A 22981-nucleotide genomic window follows, 5' to 3' on the forward strand; every position below is an offset into this window, starting at 1 on the left:
CAATTAATATCCTTATCTCAAAATCCTCATGACTGCCTGCGCTCTCCACCAAAAACTGTCGTGGTTTGACACTGGCCGAATGCCAGGCACCCACAAAAGCCACTCACTCACCCTCCCCTGCCACAGCTGGGCAGAGAAGAGAAAAATTTAATGAAGGCTTCATGAGTTGAGATAAGGACCAGGAGAAAACATTCCAAGGGCAAAACAGGCTCAACTTAGAAATACTAAGTGAATTTATTACTAACAAAATCAGAGGAGGGTAATGAGGAATAAAGTAAGCCCTTAAAAACATCTTTTTCCCCCTCCCTCCTTCCCACCAACAGTGCAGGGAGAGAGGGAGTGGGGTTTTGGTCAGTTCGTCACGAAGATTCTCTTCTGCTGCTCTGGGAGAGAAGTCTTCCCCTGTGAGACCATGGGGTCCCTTCCCACGGGAGACAGTTCTCTGTGAACTTCTCCAGCAGGGCTCCAAATCTCACAAGCAGCAGCCACACCGCACCTGCTGCAGCCTGAGCCCCTCCCACGGGCACACAGCCCTCCCAAACTGCTGCAGAGTGGCTCTCTCTTTCCATGGGGTGCAGCCCTCCACGGGCAGGCTGCTCCAGCCTGGAAGCAGGGCCCTCTCTCGCCACCGGGTGTTCCACTGGAACACAGCCTTCTCTAGGCATCCCCCTGCTCCGGCACGGGCACCTCCCCCACGGGCTGCGGGTGGATCTCTGCATCCCCCGTGGATCCCCATGGGCTGCAGGGGCCCAGCTGCCTCACCATGGTCTGCACCACGGGCTGCAGAGGATCCTCAGCTCTGGTGCCTGGAGCACCTCCTCCCCCTCCTTCTGCACTGACCTTGGTGTCTCCATGTTGTTTTCCCTCTTGTGTTCTCACCTCCTCCTCTTCTCTAGCTGGAATTAATATTGCACACACACTTTGTTTTGATTTTATTCTTAAATATGTTATCACAGAGGTGTTATCATCTTCTCTAATTGGCCCAGCCTTGGCCAGCAGCATGTCCATCTTCAGAGCCATCAGGGATTCACTCTTCTGGACATGGTGGAAGCTTCCACCAGCTTCTCACAAAAGCCCGCTCTGTGGCCTCCCTGCTACCAAAACCAGGCCATGCAAAACCAACACACTATCCAAATAACTTTCCTTGTGAATTGAACTACTTCCTGTGGATAATACACTGTTTTACCACCTGCTGCAGAGGTAGAGTCCCCCCAAATGCCTAATATGTGTGTACTGCTGCTCTGCATGACTAGGAACTGTCTCCTGATCACAGTGTGAGACAGGACAGCTTGGACTTAGCAGTTCTATGAGATTTACAAATCATACCAGCTAATCAAGATTTAAAACAGCTCTGGATTGAAAAGGCTAGCAAGTGGTCCAGCTGTGAGTTAATTCATTAGTTGCAGTAAATATCACTGGAAGGGCTTGTCAAAAGGAAATGTGAAGCAGCTGAAAAGAATTGTCCTTAAAGTGAATGTCAGAGGCTTTTGCAGCTGTCATCCAGTGGACTGGAGACTCTGGGCATTGGAGAGAAAATGAGGGTGAAAGACATAAAAATTTGAGTACAGAGGATAAAGTACCAGTTCCCACTGAGTGATTATAAAGGAAGCAATCTCACCACTACAGGGACCTAATTAGAGACTGAATCTCACAACCATCTAACGTCTCCTCCAGGGCTCTGAGAAACCCAAACCAGCGAACGCAGCCTGCTCAGAGCAGCAGCAGCAGCAGGAGGTTCTGCTGCTTCAGCGGCGTGATGGAGTACCACGTTTATGTAGCTGGGAGCATTTCCAGTGTTCTTGTGTCCTGCTCAGCACTCACTTAGGTCCAGAGGAGCCACATCATTTTCTTGCCTGCCAGCACAGCATTGTCCTGGTCCTACAGAAGGCAGAGCATCCCAAAGGAAAGGTACCAGGGTCATTTTCCTTAGGCAAATATAAGAGTTAACATTGTCGACATTAACAAGACAGAATTTCATATTTCTATGACTGATCTGATAAATCACTACTTTTCTGGCTCTCCTAAATGTGCAGATCGATGTGAGTCCTCAGGCCTCCCTGGAGACACCAGCTCTGTCAGTCAGGGGTTGCATGTATGATTCACTCAAGCCTTGGGCTCCCCAAAGTACCAGTTACAGGCAGCAGGGATCAGACAGGAGCCTTTGTGAAAGCTTTGCAAAAAAATGGCTTAACACTGCTTAGACTCATTAAAATAGGAAAGAAACTTCCTGTTCATTGTCACTGGGGTTGGCGTCTCAAATTGCCACTGATATGTGAGTCCACAGCCCTGCTTCACAGAGCCAGTGCACAGTGCAGGATCCAGGTGTGTCTCTGCTTGCCAAAGTGGCTGTAGACAGAACCAAACCTTGTCATGCACAAGCCACCCAGGCCTCCAGAGACCTTCAAATGGTCATATCCTGCATGATCCCTAAAAGAAGCCAGACAGCAATTGCAGCAGGGAAGCTGTAGCATCAGTAGTGCCTTCAGGTTGTCCATTGGATATAGTTGAGACAAAATAGCAAAACTCAAGTAAATGAAATGCATTTCTTAGCAGTTCCTGAGAGAGAACAGGTTGTGTTGTTTATAAGCTGCAAGCCAGGTCAAGTGGGCTGGATCTTCCACAGAGAAATTTCTGCCTCTGGCCCCAAAATATCATTGTAAGAAGGTAAGAAAAACATCCAAATTTCTCTTAATTCTTTCTGGATGGCACGTTATAAGCAACTGGCAGTCAGACCACTATAGATATTAAGAATTCAGGAAACATTACTAAATAACACAAAGAACAGAAAACAGTGTGTATTTTCTGAGAAGATTGGGAAGAAGTCCTGTGCCACTGAATGCTTTGGGAGAATAAGTCCTAATAGCTTCAGTAGCCAAATGTCACCTGGGACCAGAGTGTGAACAATTCTTTTGTAATATTATTTGGCAAATGTCTCAACATCTTGAGCTCATTGCAGAATAGAAAAGAAAAAGTTGGCCAGTGTTATTTTCTGGTGATACAGGAACATTAATTTCTCTTACCCTGTGTGGTGGTATCTGACTATCTTGGACATCTGAGGGGCAGGTCAAAGGAAAGCAATGTGTAGATGTGGTTTTCAAAGGCACCTATTTCCAGTGAGTGTGAAGTTCATTTACTGTTAGGAATAAATTTTTTCCTGGCATATTGTAACAGAAATACTAAAATAAACAAAAGCATGGTACACTTTGTAAGATGAGGTAAGCATTTATAGGAGGTACCTGTGTAAGATGAACCTCAGGGCTATATTGCCCACAGGCAAACCAGCTCTGGGTGCCATGTGAGCACTGAGGGCAAATGCTGAGCTGCTCCTCTGCCAAGCGGAGACTGTCCTGAGGCTTCTCTCCTCATAGGAGGAAGGAGAAAAAGCACCTTTTCCCATCCAAGTATATGACATTCCTGCTCCCCCTGGGTGGAAAGGAAAGGGAGCTCTTCTCCCCCTCTTGCCTGTGAGAGAAGCACTGACTATTGGTGTGATGGGCAAGAAGCTGTCTCAGGGCAGACCTTGTTCTCTGCAGGAACTTGCACCCCAGCCATTCCCTGCCCTAGACCTGGTATGCTGAGATGCCCTGACCTGCCCCTCCCAGGCTCTCCCTCTGTTCTGTAGCTCCAGGCTCTGCCACTTTCTGTCCTTCGAAAGGCAGAGGTGGGGGAGCAGGCTCCCAGCAGCTCCAGAGGAGCAGAGGGTCTCCATTGGGGGTGTCTCCTTGTAGGAGATGAAGAAGGCATCTCTGCCATAGGGGCTGCCGGCAGGAGCAGTCACCCGCCCCGCTCTGCAGCCGGCAGCACTCTGCTTTTCTGACGTCTGTTTCCATGTGTTTCCCTCCAGGCTGGGAGCCAGGAGGGCTGGCACTTGGGACACCTCCTCCTGGTGGGCTGCCAAGGACGGTGGCAGTGTCCTCCCGCCGAGGGCGGTGGCCCCGGGCACACGGCATCCGTCCCCGCTGCTCGCCTGACCCTCCCCTCGAGACCTGCTTCTGCTGGGAGAGACAAGGTAACCCCGCCACTGAAAACAGCTGGGACGGCGCCCAGCGGAGATTAATGGCATCATTAACGTTCCCAGTTTATTTATAGGCTTAAAAATGCCTTGGACCTGCAAACTGAGCACAGTTGCTCCGTGTAAGGCCTCACAGGTCTCCTGCCTCTGCCTTTCCCCTTCCTGCTCTTTCATTCTCATTGCTGGGACTGTAAAACCTCCGGAGCAGGCGCTGCCTCTCATTGTGAAGCTACTTTGTAAACCTTCCTAACTGAGGGGATACACACAGATACTTTTTTTTTTCACGAATGCTGTATTTGTCTGGTTTCCTTCCTCTACCAACTTTTTCTGTGCACACTGTGTCCTGTGGCCCTCTTAGAGAAAATTCTCTTTTTGATGAATTCCTGAGGCAAAGGCTGAGCAGCCATCACAGGAATTAGTGATTTCCCACCTTGGGTTTTAACTGTGAGGTCTATGGGAGGAAGACTGAGATTCTAATAGCTGTGGAGAGCACCTAGGACATGTAGGACCCTAGTGAGACATGCAGATGCAATTAGTGATCATGGAGGTCTTCCAACAGAAGCCAGCAGAGCTAGCCCAGCTCCCAGGTCCTCCAGGAGCCTCACGGGACTAGTGGGAAAAGATAAAACCACCCCAAGTGTGTTGGCCCCAGAAGATGAGTTTTTGGCTCATGACTTGTGGCCACACTACCTGGCCTGTTTCCCAGCAGTCAGTGAAAGGTAAAGTGAGAAAGGAGACTTGTCAGCAAGCACAAATCCAAGGGATAGGCTGTGTGACTGGGAGATAGATGGCTCCATGGGTAGGAGGAAAAAGTAAAAATGCCTGTCCTCACACCCAGAAGCGTGGATCACCAGTGTGGCAGCTCATGGAAGTGAGGTCGTTTCAGAGGGCAGCCACCCTTCACTTCACTGTTGCTTTTTTGTTGTATCAATCTGAGATAAACTCCTGTGTCAGTCTCTCCTTGGCCCTCATCTTATAGGGATGAAATAAAGAACCAGCAGAGAACCACTCAAACCACTGTTGTCTTTTTTTTTCCTCTCTGGGCAGTGAGAATACTTCAGGGCAGAGTGAAGGAGCCCAAAATGGTAGAGGGAGGGTTTCTCTGCCATGGCCACTACAGGTGAAGCCACAACCCTGGGATGCCCTCGCCCTGCCAACATCTGGTGGGTTTGAGGTATCTTGGGGGCCTTCCTTTCCCCTTCCTCTCTTTCCCACTTGGGCTCTTGGCTCCAGATCTCCTGGGATGGGGCTGTGATGAGGATGGAATTGCCTGCCTGGCATCTCACTTTCCATGCCTGTTAAATGGGACCATGACACTCAACCAACTTTATAGGGAAGTGTTCCAGGCCAGGCTGGATGGGGATCTGAGCAACCTGGTGTGCTGGAAGGTGTCCCTGCTCATGGCAGGGGAGTTGGAACTGGATGATCTTTAAGGTCCTTCCCAACCCAAATCGTTCTGTGATTTTATATAGTCCTTTGAAGGACAAAAACATACGTGCAATTGTTCAGCCATCCAAAGATCATAACTGGGAGATTATTTCCATGCCTGATATACATGAGATCCTGTATAATTTTAAAGGCTTCAAGGAAAAGGCAAGTCATATTCAGCACCTGACACAAAGGTGGGAAAGGGGAAAGAGTCATGTTTAACTGTACTCTATTTATTCTAGGAAAGAGACACATTTTATATAGTTGTGTCTCATCTAAATTCCTGAACATCTAACCAGTGCAGCTTTCTCACTAGACAGATGTCAGACTAGGGGAGTGAGTCTTGTGACAAAAAAGGCCATCTGCATCTCAAACTGATTACCTGCTTTGAAAAGTGAATATGAAAAGTAGAAGGGTTTTTTTTTTTTAACGAGATGGCTAAACTTCATTTCAGCTCTGGAACACCTATCCCCTGAATGCTGGTGCTGCCCAACTGCTGTGACATTACTCACCCCTGATAGAGAAAGCAAGAGCTGGGGTTTTTTTCCTGTTTCACTGGGCTACACCCAGTTGTAACCATATTTAACCTTCCTTTTTCTAGCTGCCAACACTGGGTGGCACTAAGTAACTCCTTCTGACATTTTACAAAATTGACTCTAAAAACTTGAATCACACTGACTTGGCTCCATTCTGTCCTGACAGCAAATGGTTTTGTTTGAGAAACTTTCGATCATATGGTTGTTGCATAGAAACATCTGACTTGCATGGCACGTTTCATACTTCCCTGGTTTGTTAGGTTGTTAAAAGTCTCCTGAAACTCTGGCCTTACATCCTGGTAAAGGTTTAATGTGCTGTTGGACTTGAAATTTCCTGTACTGAGTTGAGAATTTATGGAATACTTGAATATATACACCTGAATATCCAATCTGTGCTTTATGCCAGAGGTTTAAATAAGACTCACTGAAAGATTGAGGTTGGAAGGCACCTCTGGAGATGACCTAGGCCAAGACCTCTACTTGAGGAAGGTCAGCCAAAACGTGGTTAACCAGGTGGTCCCCAGTGGGTTCCACGAGCCCCTTGTCAGCCCCAAAGTTTCCTTGTCAGTCTCTAAGCAGAGCATAGACACTGCCATGTCTGCTGGCTGCCACTGCCAGCTTCACACCGTAAAAGTCCTGCTAAAATAAATCAGCTTTAAAAGAAGCGCCCCTACAAACGTGTGGCTGTCACCCCCACTGGCTGTGCTCGCCCTACAAGTGCTACAGCCGCCCTTCTACCAGCCTCTAATGGCTCCAGCGGGCTCTGGGAGATGCTGGTGGTTGTGATGATGGAGGTGGCAAAAAATCAGGGCCAAATGGTTTGTCCTCAGAGGACACTCCAGGTCCATGAGCAGCCTTGTCTAGTGGGTGGCATCCATGCCCATGATGGGGGGTTGGAACTAGATGATCTTTAAGGTCATTTCCAACTCAGGCCATTCTAGGATGCTGTGACTTGTGGCCATTCTCAGCTACGCCACCTGCGGAGCCCCCCTGCCGTGTCCTGATAACAAACATTAGCATCACTGTGAGCGTACCTGTCCCTAAGAAGGTGTTTAAAGTGTAACAGACAGCTGATGGCATAACCTAATGGGATCATAAAGATTTGTGTCCTGAAAGGAGGACATAGAAACACCAATGATAGTAGCTAAAAATCCTCAATACAGAAATTAAGTAAGCAAGTCTTGACATGGCCATTGTGACAGCAGTGGGAGAGGTGCAGCTGAGGAAGAAGCTGCCCAGAGTGACAGATGATAACTGCTGAAGATCCTTAATGTCTCCAAGCAGAAGAGCAGGCAGAGGGTGAGACCATCTGAAGGCTACATTAGAGCCAGAGCAGAGATGATCATACATGGAGCAGGATCTACAGTATCCCTTCCCTCTCCTGTGGCAGTGGGAAGGGGGTACAAGTAGAGCCAATGATTTCTGAAGAACAGCTTACTCAGTGAAATGCGCAGTTTCTGGCTGATCAAAGCTCTCTGCCAATTGGTGTGCAATTATTCATCTGAATTAGCCCCGAAAATTAGAAACGTCAAAATGGCTTGCTTTGTTGGTTTGGGGTTTTTTTTAACTTTTTTTAGAAGCTGATCTCAAAAGGAAACCTCAGCTGGAGTGAGGATTTACCCGACATGCTGAATCTTCAGTGTGGCCAAACCACAGGCTGTAGGACAGCCTGCAATGGGGCTCTCCTAATCCTCTTGCTTGGGGTATAATTATTTACACTGTTTATTGGACCAGACAGAGCAGGAATATCTGCAGGACTAAACTGCCTGCCCCAAAGAGCAGGCCTGGGAGCTGGTAGTGGATGAGAGCAGTTGTTTCAGAGCAGCATTGGCTGCTAAGGGCCAGCCAATAAAAAGGACAGCATAGCATGGCACTTGGCTGCAGCTTAGCTTGGCCCTGTGTGTCGTGCCTATGGACCTAAGCAAACCAGCATTTTTGTAAGTTTGGTGGCTTTTTATCCCAGCATAAAATGCCCAGGATAACAAAGATGATGCTATAGCTCACCAGTGCTGGGATTCCATAGGGTGTGTAGCATGCCCTGGACTGAGGCATGAGAGCATTCAGGAGAGCTGGAGGATGGAAAGGCTGGTGGGACCATGCTGGAGGAACATCATGAGGAAAGGGAGACAGAGCTTGTTCATGTGGCTCTTGAAAGTTGTCCCAGGAGTATCCACGCCCAGAGCAGCGCTACTTGGTGGCCAGAGGGAGCTGCTTGTCCCGGTCCAGAGGACAGCATAGGTGACTGACACCATGGGAACTATCAAGGATGAGGACCCAGTCAGCTGAGGAGCTGTTTCTGGCATTGTAGGCACATCTGACAGGCATAGCTGCATCACCAGCAAAGAAGAGATGGACTCCAGCCCTGGATTTGTGTTCGCTGTCTGCTGAGCTTTCTGCTAACTCTGAGGGTCTGGTTTGGATCACTCCAAGTAGCTGTTTCCAAGGTAAATGTTCTGCTTGGGAAGCAAGCTCTAGGCACAGTGCCTGTGAGCCCAACAGTGCCACTCTGCCCGGGCCTTTGCACGGAGCAGTGTAGGCATGGCCAGGCTTAGCCAGTCTCCTGCCTTGCTGTGCTCTATCTCAATGTGCCTCTGGTGCTGCCTGGCACACTGGCTGTGATACTGCTTCCAGGAAACCTTTTTAAAATTGTTTTCCATATGAGAAACACGAGGGTTTTGAATTTGCATCCTGTGTGCTCTGAGGCTGTGTCGTAGGCAGTGGATTGTAGTGGCTGATAGCTTCTCTTCATAGGCCTTATGGCCGAGAACAAAGTCTCCTTGGGAATCTCCCTTTCCATTCCTGTCAAGGTTTTGGGGTGGACCTGTATCATGCTTTCTTAGCCTTTAGTTTGGCTGCCAAACAGAAAATCAACTATTGGAAGATCTGCCTTGTCAAATAGACAAAGGCCCAGAGAGGAAGAAGCTCTTCGGAAAGAGGCCTTGGCTTTGCAGGGATCATGAGGATTTGGGCAGAATTCAGGCAGAGGATAAACCCCACTATCCAAGAGGATAACTTGAGGAAAGGGAGTTGCACAGGATATTTCCACTGCTGTAGGAACCTTTGCTGTAATTCAGCTCGTGTTGATTAACTCTGGATGCTGGATTCTTAAAAAGTGATTAGTGAGATCACCCTGGAAATAGAAACAGATGTGGCATCTGTTACGCAGTGTATGGGGCTTAGAGGGAGGTTTTGCTGAAGCACAGTTGATCCCAACACTGAAACGAGACCTCACTCCTGTCATCTTCCCGTTTACTTCTCCAGAAGCTAAACAGCCCTGTGAACATGAAGTGAACTGGTGGGATTTGCTGTCGGTGGGCTGGTGCTGTAGTTCTGGCCAGTGACTGGGTTGAGAGACGGGCTGTGGTGGCAGCTCAGCCTTTAGGGGAAGACATGGTATAGGACTTGGTGTCAGAGACACTTTACAAACAGCTGAAACCCCAGAGCGGGAAGTCTGGGATTCAGTCTGAACTTGTGCTGGTGCTGCCTCAGAGCATCTTTTCATACAGTGAAATGTAAACTAGAGGTGGTTTTTTTTCAGTCCTTCTGCAAACTTGTTCCTATGCTGTATCCCTGCCACCAAATGCTCTCCCTTCATCCTGTAGTGACTCGCTGCAGGTCTCAAGGATTATCAGAAGCACTAAGCAGCTCCCAGACAGCAATTGCAATTACGCTTCTACAGCTGTGATTGTCCACAGCCGTGCTTTCTGTCTTCCTCCAGAGCAACGGAGGATTTTAAGGAATAGTGCAAGGCTGAAGAAGGCAATACATCCATATGTGCTTTCCTAAATCTAATCTGGCATCCTTCTGGCTGCCATAACCTCTGGAGAGCAAAGTGCACATTTGTGCCATTCATAGCACTGCTGCCTGATAACCAGTATCTGCTCTAATAGGGGAAGCATCGCAGCACCTGGGGAGAACGGGAGCGGGTTCCCTTTGATCTGCAGGGCACCTCTCTCAGTGCAGCTGCACAGCCAAGTAGAAAGCTGTCAGGAGTCTTGTTTTCTTCTTCCTTTTTTTCAGACTAAGTCTCTAGTCTCATACTCAAAAAGAGCCTCTGGCAGGCCTCCATGTAAAAATATAACAATATAACTACTATTTATTATTCACACAGGAACAGAGAGAGGCCACTGCTTTATGACCATGTAATAAAACAGGTCACTGCTCCCCATGTGCTTTGAAGCCCAGGACATGATCCAGTGGAGGTAGAAAATGGGACTCCAGGCACGTAAAAGGGATTGCTACAGTGGTTCCCTTTGCAAAGACCAGATTAAATATACAACACACCTACAAAGCACAAGTACAGCTCCACAGCGGGAAAAAAAGGAGCCCAGCATCCGGCTCCCTCCCTTGAACAGTGGTATTGCAGGGGAAGCTGAGCACTGCTCTACCAACACCCTTGGGGATCTGCTGAATGTGGAGCCTGCTGGCATTGTACTGGTTTTACCTGAGTAAAGCCAGCTGCTCCTTAAAATAAATTACTTAGCTGCCCTCCTGTTGCGCCTCTTGCCCCACCTCTACCTGCTATTACCTGCCCTTGTCCCTGGAGTCTCCACTGGGACCAAGGTAGGGCAGGTGATATGCCACAGAGACGTGGGTGACCAGATGGATTGTTTACATTTCAAGAGTGTCATCTCAACCCCCACCAACACCCCCAGCTCCAGCATTTCATGGCCATCCCTGAGGCTTGTTCCCCAGGATGCTGGGAGGAGCTCAGTTTGGAATGCAGAAGGTAGAGGGAACAGCCTGGAGAAGGCCACTTGGTAACTCACCTCCTGGAGGCCAGAGCACATCTAGGGGCAGGTATAGACTTCAAGAGCTGAGCCACCATCTCCTCCCCACAGCACCTGCATGGTGAGGAACTGGGGTGCACCCACCAGGTCCATTCACTCCAGCAGGGACTTGGGGACACAAAGATGTGTGGTGAGCAAGAAGGGCTTAGGTTTGCTCTCTGGTTCCCTGTAGAGGCATTTTGGCACCTCACAGAGGAGTTAGGGGACAGGCAAGCACAGCACAGGTGGAAAGCAGGGTGCTGTCAAAGCCTGTGGAGCAGCCAGCACCCCCACCAACATCTCTTTCCCCCCCACAGTGGCAGCAACCCTCCTCCTCCCATCCCAAATGGAGCTGTCCCCCAGCAAGCCCAGCTGTCCTCAAGGATGACGCGGCTCTGCCGGGCTCTCACTTGTTCACGCAGGGCTGATTCAAAAAAGATGTTGGCAGAAGATGTTACAGACCTTTCAAAATCTCTCTTCATACTCTGGCACTTCCTCCTCTCCATCTTCAGACAGGAATCGCACAGTTCTGGACCTCATTCCCCAGCCCCGGAGCCCTGGCAAGCAGAAGCCGGTGCCCAGCAGCAAGTCCTCCCAATTACTCCTTCTAAAAACACTTTCACCAAAGAGTTGATTAACACTACAAAGTGCCCTCCCTGAGCACCGTGTGTCATGCACAAGGATCGTGCACCACTGCCCAGGGAGAGGATGGGGTCCAGGCTCCTTCTGTAAGCCCATACAGGTCAAGGGAGAAGGGATGTTATCAGGAAGGGCAATGGTTATCCTCGGGAAAAAAGTCACATAATATAAATTTTCTTCCCTCTAAATTCCTCAAATGCAAGCCATGGAAACAAAAAGACATCCTTACTCTTTATTTCCATTGAACTTGCATCAGAAAAATAGAAAGCATGTTAAAAAAAAGGAAGAAGGATGTAGGCAATCGTACCAAAGGTGACTGAAATCTCTGAGTGCACCTGCCTGGCTGCGTTAGCACTGCTGGACCCTTGCCCTGGAGCTCAGCGATGCTCAGGGGACAAGGCAGTGCACCCAGGGGGGGTTTTCTCCAGTCAGCGTTCCCACAGCTGGAGCAAGGGCACAGGAGGAAGTGCTGGTGGTCCTGAATGCTTTGTTTGAGCAGCTGAAAGGAGAGATGTTTGCTCCCACAGTTTATTGGAAAAGCAGAGCAGTGTGGCTGCCAGCACAGCCACAAGGTCCCCACTCGGTGATGAAGGTCTGCACCCAAGGGCACGCTGGAGCGCACTCTGACACGGCAGCCCAGCCTCCTCTGGGACAGAAGCCACTTGGTGCTGGACCTACAACCAACCACAACAAGCCTGACGCTGCCCCCCGGGCCTGCCTGCCCAAATAACTCTGAAATAACTCCCCCCTCCACACACCCAGGCATAACCACACATTTTTCCCAAGTGTTTAGCAAATGTAACCTCTGTGTTTTATACCTTTCACTCATTGATCAAGCTGGTGTGTTTCTCTTTTGGACAAATAGTCATTACATCTGAGAGTTTATGGCTAGGCTTTGAAGTTAATGTTCTCTGAGATGAAGGAGAAAGTTCACACTTCTCCTATTGCTTCCAGCCCTTCTGGCTGCAGACCAGATAAGAGAGTGATGCCTTCAATTTACAAGTGATGACTATTTTTGCAGGCAGAAAAGCCAAAAAACTTCTCAATGTAATAATGGCTTGAATACTGCTATCGTGCTCAGCAAAATGCTGGAAAATGAGAGAAGTGAGTTCAGTAAACCTATGGATGCCTCAGACTGGTTATTTCTCTATTTTTTTTGTCTCAGTTTCATTTGAGGCTGCATTTCCCTTCCTCCACTTTCTTGCTGTTGCAGCCACTCTGACTCGGGTTGTCCACAAGCTGTCATTTTCTGCCAGCAACCTTCCTGGGGGGAAGAACAGCCTTCACAGCCAAAAAGTTTTCTCCTGGATATTAACAGGAGATATTAATTTTCCTTGAATAGGTAAAGAAAATGCAGTTTTACAGCACACTCCATTAACAGCCAAGACTGAGTGTTTAAGTTGGAGGGTGTTAAGGCAGCCAGTTCCTTCACACTCATTTGGAAATTGCAGCCTTGGTGTGACCTTTTCAGGCCTCCTACTTACCCTCCTTCCTACTGCAGCATCAGCTCCTCCAGCCTTCACTGGGAGAAAGGTTTTAGGAGCTTTTACGGGCAACCTGCACAGAATGCTCGGAGCCAGACTGTCACTGCCTGCAAGCTCCAGGAGGAGTAAGCAAGGCTGAAAGGACTTTGGAGAGCAATGGGTTTTCCAGAGCTCCATCGAGCCAGCTTTGGGAAGTCTCCAAAGATGGCAGAGCCACCACCTGAGTAGAGGTGCCTGTGCTTGCCCACATCCTGCTCCCCTGCCCACCACATCCCTCCAGGCCTCTTCACTCAGAAGTGGCTTTTCCGTTGGACCCCACCAGTCATGGGACTGGACAAAAAAAGAGATGCCAGGAAGGTCTATGTCTACCCCTCAGCTGGGGTTCTCTGAGCCCGTGCTAGGGAGATGTGAAATGTAATTCTGACAGGAACTCCTGCAGAGTGTGCACAGTATTGCCAGCATTTTGATACTGCTAATGAGTAGATGCTTGTGTAAATAAAATACCTTGATACATGGTTTACAAAACATCAAGGTTTTCAATAATTTAGGATTGAATTACACCCTGTTGTAGCACATAATGGGAAGGATTAGGGCACTGCAGCTCACAGCTGGGCAGCTAAACCCGATTCTCCTGTTCAATTGTCGGCATTTGATTTGTTTCTCTTATTCAGCTGAAATTCAGCTGAAAGGCATCAGCCATGTTCAGATCAGTAAGGTACCATTGGATGAATGCTTGTGCTCTTTGTAAAGTGAAATTTGGCACCTGACTGGAGGGACCACAAGCCCCCAGCAAATCCTGGATCCCTCCCTATTGTGGAGGCCAAGTGTTGCTGAGGACTGACAGGTGAGCAGCACAAGGCTCTCAAGCCTCCCTGGCACAACCACAAGGACCAGTCAGAAAATCCCTCCCAGGAAGTGATGAAAAACCTCAGGGTGCCACCAGCATCCCCCACACAGGCCAACAGAGTCCCTCCATCAGTACAGACCCACAGCATCCTTTGCCAAATGCAGTAGTTCCCTTTCATTGGTAGCCACGCTGCTCGTTTGCTTCTGTCAGCACAACCAAGTGAAAGGGTGGGCTCTGCAGGATTTCTGTTGATCCTCCTCCATGGCTTGGCATTGGGATCTGGCTCGCTGACCACTCAAGAAACTTCTCTTTCCTTTATTTCACTCCATTTCATCCTTTGCTGTAATGCTAAATAAAATCTACTTATTGTTAACCACACCTCGCAACAGCAGTGGTTATGTTTGCTGCTGATTTAGTTTCCAAGTCATTTAAATAAACAACTGAGCCATGAGGAGAAACTATTAAACATCCTTTTCCCCTGGACATCATGACATGCCGGGCCATTAATATTTCTTTAGCACAGCAAACTTTGAGGCTTCAAATCCATACCTTGGTTTGTCAAATGGGATAATTATTAACATTTTCAACTATCCAGCTAAGGAGTTCGTGTGTTGCAGTGAATGTGACATTGTGTGGTGTTTCTCACACTAATTTCTTGGGAGATTTGGGCCTGTAATTTGGTGCAGTTCTCACAGCAGGGGTGTGTTTCACCTTCTAAGGTGACATCAACCACTCGTCCTGGCATTAAAAGTCAGCCAATGTCCCTTCCAGCTTTTCCAGGCAGTCAGCAGCCAGAAAATCAGTGTTGTGCTTGGGAACACCAGCGTCAGGAAGTGTGAAGGTGGTTGTCCTGCCACTGGTCTTGGGGCAATCCTCTGGGAACCAGCCCCAGTGCAACACCCCCTCTATTTCAGTGAATGCCCAGTCTTTCCTTCAGGAGCACCTACAAACACCTGGCAGTGCCACACTGGGGACACGACGGATAGATCTCGCCCCCAGGGGAACTTGGGGGTTGGAAGTCATTTTAGGGGCTTTGATGCTTCCCTCGGGAAGGCAGGGCCAGTGGGAAGGGGGTCTGGGTACCAGCAGCACTGGAGCATCCCTGGGGCAATCAGGGGCACCAGGACATCCCATGCCGTGGCTCTGCTTTGCTTTTATGGTGCTGCCTGCTCACTCCCATTATCAGAGGGTGGCACCGCTGAAAGTGAAGCTCTGCACCCCTCAGGGGAGACATTCTGGAGAACACCAGCTGGTTCCCCAACTCCACTGCAGAGCAATATTGTTTCACCACAAAAAAATCTCACTGGCCAACACACAGCAGGTCTGGAGCAGCCCCTGAGAAGCGCCAGGCTCTGCATCCCATTAGGGCTGCCCGGAGGAAGCTGGACAGAGTTTTTATTAAATCAAGCTCACTCAATGCTTAAAGAAGGGCTTTTTTGAACGAGGAGCTGAACCTCATTTTTGGTGCCCTGCCAAGCTCAGGATAGTGCGAGGAAGAAAAGGAGATGTATTTTTGGACTGCATGTCTGCTAACAGGCTGTTAGATAAAATTAAAGAGGCTGTTTATAAAGAATCCGCTGGTGCTGAAGCAGATGTGGAGGCCCGAGTTTATGGCAAGATATATTTCTGGTGCTGGCACGAACAATCAATTTCATTCAGGACTTTCCTCATGCTGTAATGATTTGTTGGTTTGGGGTTGATTTCTTTTTTATTTATTTCATTATTTTAACTGAAACTGGCACAATGCCCTCATTACTTGTGATAAACTTGTTTGTTTACTTATGTCGTGGTAACCGGAGAGCTGGGCTCAGGCTCTGCTTCCTTGGATGCTGGTTGTTTCCTACCAGAGCACTTGGAGCTGTCTGAACACTGGCACTGTGTTTTAAAAATACACTGCTTTCCTCAGCCTTGCAGGCAGCAAGGGCATCACTGTGCTTCTACAAGAAAAATCAAGAGCATAAGTGAAGGCACATTGTCATTAATTATACATGGTTTGGGTTTTTCCTCTCTTGCTGCTCCTCCTTGGACCCTACACCGAGGCCTGACTTCCTTATGGCACAGATAAAAACTTGAAAGGAAGAAGCCCAACACAATTGCTGTGAGCTGTATCTACAGCAGGGCACTGCATATGGAAGGCATAATATTTGATAGTAAATTTTTGTTTGACTTTATAGTAGAAGTTAAGGGAAAAGGTGTCATCCTTGGCCTAGGGTTTCATAAGTGCCACAGGCAGATGGGCTCTTTTAAACCTTCTCTTCCAAAGGGAGAAACTCACAATCTGGACTCAAGTAAACCTTAAGGTAATAAAATTCCAGGTTCCAATAAATCTTTGTTTTATAAAAACACATCCAGCATATATCAAAACAGAAACTGTAAAAGAAATTAAATATGTGTGGGTCACATACTCTGCTGGATGCTCCTTAATAGTTTTGCAGAATCAGTGGAATAATGAGGTGCAGTTTTGCTCTATGAAATTTTGGCACCTCCCTGCAGCGCTGTTGGGCTGCCCAGGGAGCCCACCCAGAACATGAGCAAACACAAGGGGGAAGGGGAGGCAGCCCCACTCCCACATCCTCTCTCTTCTTTCCCAGTGCAGACAAGCTGGGCTGTAGCTGCATCCCCACGGGCCCTGGGCCTGTGCTCAGCCAAGGGCTTTGGGTGCTGGAGCCATGGGCTGCGCTATGTGGCCCATGAGCATCCCAACATCTTTCCTCTGGGGGCCCAGCAAAGTGGGGACTCGCTCCTCCAGCCCCAGTGAGTGGCAAGGCCATGGCAAACTAAAGTGCTGTAAGTCAGAGGGAGTAAAATGATATCTGGGGGGAGGATTTGCCTGCCTGTTCCTGTAAAGTGGAAGAGCAGAGCAAAAACAAAAGGAGCTGGGATCACACTGCAGAGACACAGATTTTAACAAGCTCCTTTTCAGGGCTTTAAAAGATTATGCATGTGACATAATCTTGACATTTCCTGGCTCACTGGCGATTTCCTCAGATCAAATATCCGGAATGCTGGGGACTTGTCACCACATCGTGCAGCTCCTATTACTTGCAGCACCCCAGGGGACACAAGAAGGAGAGAGGCCCAGCGGTCTGGGCCAGGGAACAACACCCTGCACCCCTTTTCCTGTGCCCCTCCTCACCCTGGCTGGGTGAGATATGGAGCACACATCTTCCCTTTAAGAAATTCTCCTTAATTTTGAGGGTTGAGATTTAAGGCTCCTTGCCACGGGTCCTGCACCCAGAAGCCTTGGCAGAGAGACTAAAGCCTGCGAGAGCCCTGGCAGGGACAGGCCCTCAGACCTCATAACAATAGCTAATCTATTTCTTACAATCTATTGCGTAATGCCAATTTTATAAAATTCCAGGTGACTTGTTGGAGTAGTCAAAACCAAGTCCAAAAGCGAGCAAAGCCCTGTAAACTTTGGGAATCTTCTTATCGTGAAGCTTCATCAAATCTCTGCTGAAACTAGAAAGTTATGGGGAAAGAGAAAAAAAATTCAGCACAACATTTATTAGCATTTTGTTGAGCATTGGGACAGGCTTCCCAGGGAAGTGGTAGAGTTGCCAACCCTGGAGGATGCAATCAGAGAGGGGACCCAGCAAGGCACAGTGGCAAACCCCCATCCTGACCTGAGATTTTCCAACTTCTGCTGTAGCGGGTAGAAGGACAAAAAACACAGACTCTTCCCAGAATTTTTAATCTGGATTTTCAAAGGCTGCATAAATTTGGGTTGCTCAGCTCTCTGTTATTAATTACTCTAAAATAGATAAAACCAAAGGCAAGCAAAGCACCTCCTGTCTGGGAAGCACTCATACCATGACCAAAGACCCCAGGCAGCTCTTCTCCACCTCCTCTTCCCCACCAGGGAACCACTGGCAAATCAAGTCACCTGGAGGCTGCAGGTGCCAGGGGATCAGGGTGGTGGGACCCGCAGGGGTCACCCTTCTGCTCCTGACCAGGCAGGTTCAGGCTGGCAGTGCCTTTGCTGCGTGTAAACAGGGAAGCTGCAGCTGAGAGGTTAATGCAATTCCCCTCTTAAAAAGTACTTAGAAAGGGCATTTAAAAGAGTATCACCAACTAGTTTAATGAAGCACCAGCATGGCTTTAGAAGTATTTAAAAAAAATTAATCCTAATATTAAAAAGAATATATATTTTGTTATGATTTTCATGCAAGCAGTGTAAATAATTGATAGAGGATGTTGCAACCCTTCCAGCGCAGCCCTACACAGCAGAAAGAGAAAGTGAAACAAAGTGCAAGCTGGAAAGCCCCCGGAGGGCAGGAAGACAAGGCCAGGAGGAGCCTTTGGAAGGGCTCCTGCCTGCCCAGTGCCTGCCCCAGGCTCCCAGGCCCAGGCAAAGGCTGGGCAGAAGGTTACAGCAGGGATTAGTTAAGCAGCACAACCTCTTTGGTCACCTAGACTTGTATTCACATAATCCTCCAAGTCTTGTGCTAACACACATGGGGGGGGGGGGGGGAGGGGGTTGTGTTTTAGCTTAAATATATCCCATGCTCTGGCTTTTTATACTCACTTAGAGACGTATGGTGGTATTTTCAGACTTGGGTCACTTCAATTTTATTATTGCAGGTGGCCCAAATAAACTTTCACTAGGTTTTTCATGTGTGTTTTCTAAAGAGAACTGTGAAATGAACAGCTAAGAGGTTTGGTGGAGCTTTTGAATAAGGATGGGGAGCAGCTTCCCTATCAGTTTTACAATTATGTACTCCACTTTGCCTCAACCCTCACATTAAATGCATCATCCCAAAGCCAAAAAAATCAACGGTACTTACCTGAGAGACACAGATATTGAGATATAAAACAACTATCTATTACAGGTATTTCAGGCAATTTGAATTGTGTCATGCATCCATTTCCACCTTTCTTTCCTACGTTTTCCTTCACTAAAAACCTTCACAAAGCTGCATGCACCTAACCTGCCTCACAAAAAAAACCTCCAAGGTTAATTTATTACCAACTAACTTGAGAAGTTCAACACCTTTGCAAAGGCTGGTGTGAATGCTCAAAATCCATAACTGGAAATCAAATACAGGTAAATCTCTGATTAAAAAATAAATACGGAACATGATTAGTAATCCTTTGGTGTTTGGATACCAACCCAAAAGCAAGCGCAAAAGGGAGCAAGGCTAATAACCACATCCCCCTTTTAGGAGCACAGCTACACACTGTGCAGCACAGTAGGTTCTCTCTGAAGCATTTTTAGAAGTCTTCTGTGGGACAAAGGAGTTGTCCTGAACTTTTATTGTTTTAAAATTAATGCAGAAAAATAAGAAAATAGGGAGTTTCCTTTGCAAAACTCACGGAGCAATGATTAAGCACAGGGGATATCAACTTGAACTCAAGTTTTGAGAGCACTGAACAGAGAAAAGTCCAAGTAAAACACTCAGTTTGCAAGTTTACCTTTGAAAAACCACCTGTGGAACCTCCTCTGCCTTTTGGCTTTTTTCATGAAATCCAGGAGGTCTCAGTGATGAGGGATTTCTGCACGCTGCGGGCACGAGCCACTGCTCGGAGCAGCGCTCTGGGACGTGCAGTCTCCTTGTTTATATTTCAGTGCTACACGTGATTAATCCTCCATTTCATTCATTGTCTTTTTACTTCTCTGCTACTGGGAACAGTAAATAAGAGGGAAGTTGTAACAAGAGCCTCTCTTTTATTCAGAGACTTTCTGTTTCCTGCAGGCTGGCGGCTTCGAAAAAAATCACAGCCCCATTGTGCTCCAAAGTCATACTGAATGATTCAGATGAAAAGAAAAACCCACGTCAGTAGGAACAGGGGACTCAAAGATGAGTGTCGAGGCCAGCAGACCAGGGAGATCGATCCCAGGCAGCAGCACATCCTGAGAATGTTGCACCCTGTGGCTGCAGCAACATTATGGTTTATCTCTCTGTGCTGCGGGTCTGTGGAAGGCAAGCGCTGCTCCCGGGATTAGGGGTGTCCCTAAGCACCCCTGGCACCACGGGAATGGCATCGATTATCTGCGGGTGGTGGGGCGGCAGGACAACCCTCCTGTCCTACCTGGGGGGCGCAGATCCAGCCGGCAGCAGCCGGGGGAGGTGAACTCACTCCTTCCTCCTGAGCAGGGCTGCCAGCGGTGGATGTCAGGCCGGGCAGGAGGAAGGGGCAGGGTCACCAGCGGCAGGGGCAGGGAGGCAGCGCCCGGGTGCTCCTGTGCGGAAGCAGAGCACGCAGTGATAGAGACAGTGTTGCCATCACCGAACATCTGGTACGAATGCTCCCCAAAAATAGATCACTTCCTTCTTCCAGCTCAAAGGAAACAGTGTTGGAAGGAGTGTCAGATACGGCAGGGCTGGTGCAAAGAGGGGTCTCGTTCACTGGCAGCCTCTCACTGGGAGCCACTGACAGATTCTGGAGTGTGACTCTGGGACCAGCCATCAGTCTCAGGCAGGATCCAAGGGATTAGCCCTGCCAAAAGCCCCGACAATCCATGTCGGTGCCGTGCCTCTCAGCGCCCCTGAGCAGAAACCTACCAGCACTTTCCATTAGTGGCTGGTATAGCAAAACCAACCCCTCTGTCCCCAAAAGCTGCTCCGGTGCTGAGAGGCTCAGGCTGTGATCAGCCCTCACCTGCGTTTTCCAGTATCAGTTTTACATTGCAGTGCTCGTTCACAGCATCTTCCTTATTGACAGGCGTCAGGAGAAATGTGTGTCAACAAATCTGAAGTGAGCGTAAGCGCCGCTACAGTCAAGTCTGATAATAAAACGTGAGGCACTGTTATTCAATCATTCACCAGCGCACGACTTGCAGGAAAGTTCTCTCTTCCAGGAATCACCACTACACAAATTTGAGGGTTTTTTTAAAGAGCACCCTGATTTTACTTTTAACTGCATGGCTGAGCCTTCAGAGGGCCGGTGCCGCTGTCCCTACTTGCAGCCCATCACCCCCGCTTCCCTATGCATCTGCATTTCAAAGCCAGGCGTGAGGCACCCAGCCCTGGCATGACCCATGACCTGACATTCTCCCCAGCAGTTTTCATGCTCAGTGTCTCCCCAACACCAGGAATGAACTGGCAGCAAGGAGAGGGCTGTGGGACTGACCCCCAGCTGCCATCAGTGCCCCACACCATCTGAAGTGCAGCTGGGCACTGTTAGTTTAGGGGATGTGCATTTGTCCCCTGGGCTGGGATGAGGAAGAGTGCGGTCAACCCCAGCATTTTGGCAAGGGAGACTTTTTCCCATAAAGGTATTATTTTGTTTCCTTACATTTCAGTTTAGGAAGGAGCAGGAGGGGTCAGGGATGTCTTCCCAGACATTTGTTCAAAACTGGTTTTATTCTTGGTAACAAATGCCCCCGCCAAACACAGCAGCACACGTCCTCGGTTTCCCCTCCAAAAGCCTGATTTTTTGAATGGCTTCTTGGAAAAAGCATTTAAATGGTGACCTCTTGCTGCTGTAAGATGTGCAGGGAGATGGGTCCTTTCCAGGCATTCAAGCTGCAGTGCTTGGTCTTTCCTGTTTTTACTGAGGAACTTTTGGGAGGTCAGAAATACATGAATTGAGCTTTTGCTGCCTTAATAGGTGAAAGGCTGCTGGAAGCACGTGGATAAACTTCCTCTGTGCCAAATGACCGCCATTTAAGTCAAACACGTTTTAACAATAGAAGCAAAATTTAAAAAGGTGTAGTTACAAAACCCCACATTTGCCTGTCTGTCCTCCTTGCTCCGTGCTGCTCTGCCTCTTGCTGCTTAGCTTGATCTCGAGCACTCCTGCTGCAGGGAAGGCTTGAGCTTCTGATGTGGCAAACAGGTAGACTAAGCTAATTTATCGCTCGAGTCTTTTATTCCATCACAGAGCGGCAAAAGGGAAGGCTCGTCTCTCTTGCGGGTCACCTCTAATAGCAATTGCTTCAGCAAGATGGATTTCAAAATTAGGTGCTCTTGAAGCAGAAGGCACACTGTATTTTTCAACAGCACAAAGCAGCCGTAAGAGGAATCTGACCTTCATTCTTCATAATAAATTCACTGGGGGAAAAAAAAAAATCCATCTTTTGTTTTTCAACTTGAAGTACTGTCAAAAGAAAAGCCAGGGCACAACATATACAAAATAAAAATACAAGACAACTTCAGCAAAATGATAAAAAACTCGGAGAGATTTACTTTTCCTGCTTTTTCTTACTCAAACACTGGAATAAAGTCTGACAGCTTCTCTGCAAGTACATTGTTTTGGAATAAAGGCTGGTGTTAATTTAAAGTGGATCTATTCTAGACTAAATTAAGACCACCTCAAAGCGGTTTTCAGATGTAGGGTGCAATCCAGTAGCAAAGTCTGGGGAAAAGTTTATCGATACACACCCACATTTAGGCACTTAGCACATTTGTAAAACATCCCTTAATGTATTTCAGGTGCTAAAATAATGTCTGCTGCAGCTACCAAAGGAAAATGTCACACACTGTCATTTTCTGCTAAAATGTCCCAAAAAGATGTGATCTGTAGTCAAGTGCAGACTCGTAAGCTGAAGAATGTAATGGAGGAATGTTTGAAAATATTTGGCATTTTACTGTTATTAATAAAATGATCAAAACATTTGAGTCCTAAAAGCCTGTAGCTGGTCAGCTGCTACTGGCACAGCCTGGAAATGGTGAAAATTAATCGTCTCTTGTATTAAACACTATCTTTGTATTTTGACATGTCTCCATTACAGACTCTGTATTGAATAACGTGTTATAACCCAACGTAGCACATTGCCTTTATTCCTTTAATCTCCTGTCAGGCATAGCTGGGAAGGAAGAATGGGAATGTTTATTCTAACTAGCAGGTCTAACCCTTAGGCTAGCAAGAATTAGGAGAGGTTTTTTCCAAGCTCGGCTTGTCACCCTATCTAGAGAACCTAATGCTGTGGCTGCAGTACGCCTGGCTCCCCTTCCGGAGGAGTCACTCAAATCCAGCTTCCCACTTTCTAGCAAGCCTAGACCCAGCTATTACTAGCCTTTTCTCCTTCAGGATGGGCTGGTTACACTGATAAAAGCAGCTGGAAAGAGGCTCAGCATCAGCGGTGCCCTAATTAAGCAGCAGAAATCAGCCACTTCACACCCGTTAATTCAGGTTTCCAGGGGCCCTGTTTGCCTGGACAGAAACATTTTGTTAAATAACATTTTGTTAAATAAACGTTAATAACATTTTGTCAACTTTTTGTTAGAGCTGGTGTGATCACTGAAAGCTCAGCAGAAGGGATGAATGCTGTCCATACATCTAGTTAAACCAGCTTGAAATTAGAGAGCGTAGCTAGCATA

The 22981-nt window shown here is 47.9% G+C and overlaps 1 long non-coding RNA gene across 2 annotated transcripts in view; it reads left to right on the top strand.

Annotated features, from left to right (window-relative positions):
* The window catches only part of LOC116439676, a 58000-nt gene extending 52974 nt beyond the window's left edge, over positions 1-5026 (top strand). Inside the window, exons 3-4 of one of the 2 annotated variants that reach the window (XR_004238240.1) lie at positions 1675-1908; positions 3845-5026. This is a non-coding gene — a long non-coding RNA (uncharacterized LOC116439676). The remainder of the gene's footprint in view (positions 1-1674; positions 1909-3844) is intronic. The other variant, XR_004238239.1, reaches the window with a different exon arrangement.
* Positions 5027-22981: the final 17955 nt, after the last annotated feature.

The sequence above is a fragment of the Corvus moneduloides genome, chromosome 2 (genome assembly GCF_009650955.1).
Source record: "Corvus moneduloides isolate bCorMon1 chromosome 2, bCorMon1.pri, whole genome shotgun sequence".
Taxonomy (NCBI): Eukaryota; Metazoa; Chordata; class Aves; order Passeriformes; family Corvidae; genus Corvus; species Corvus moneduloides.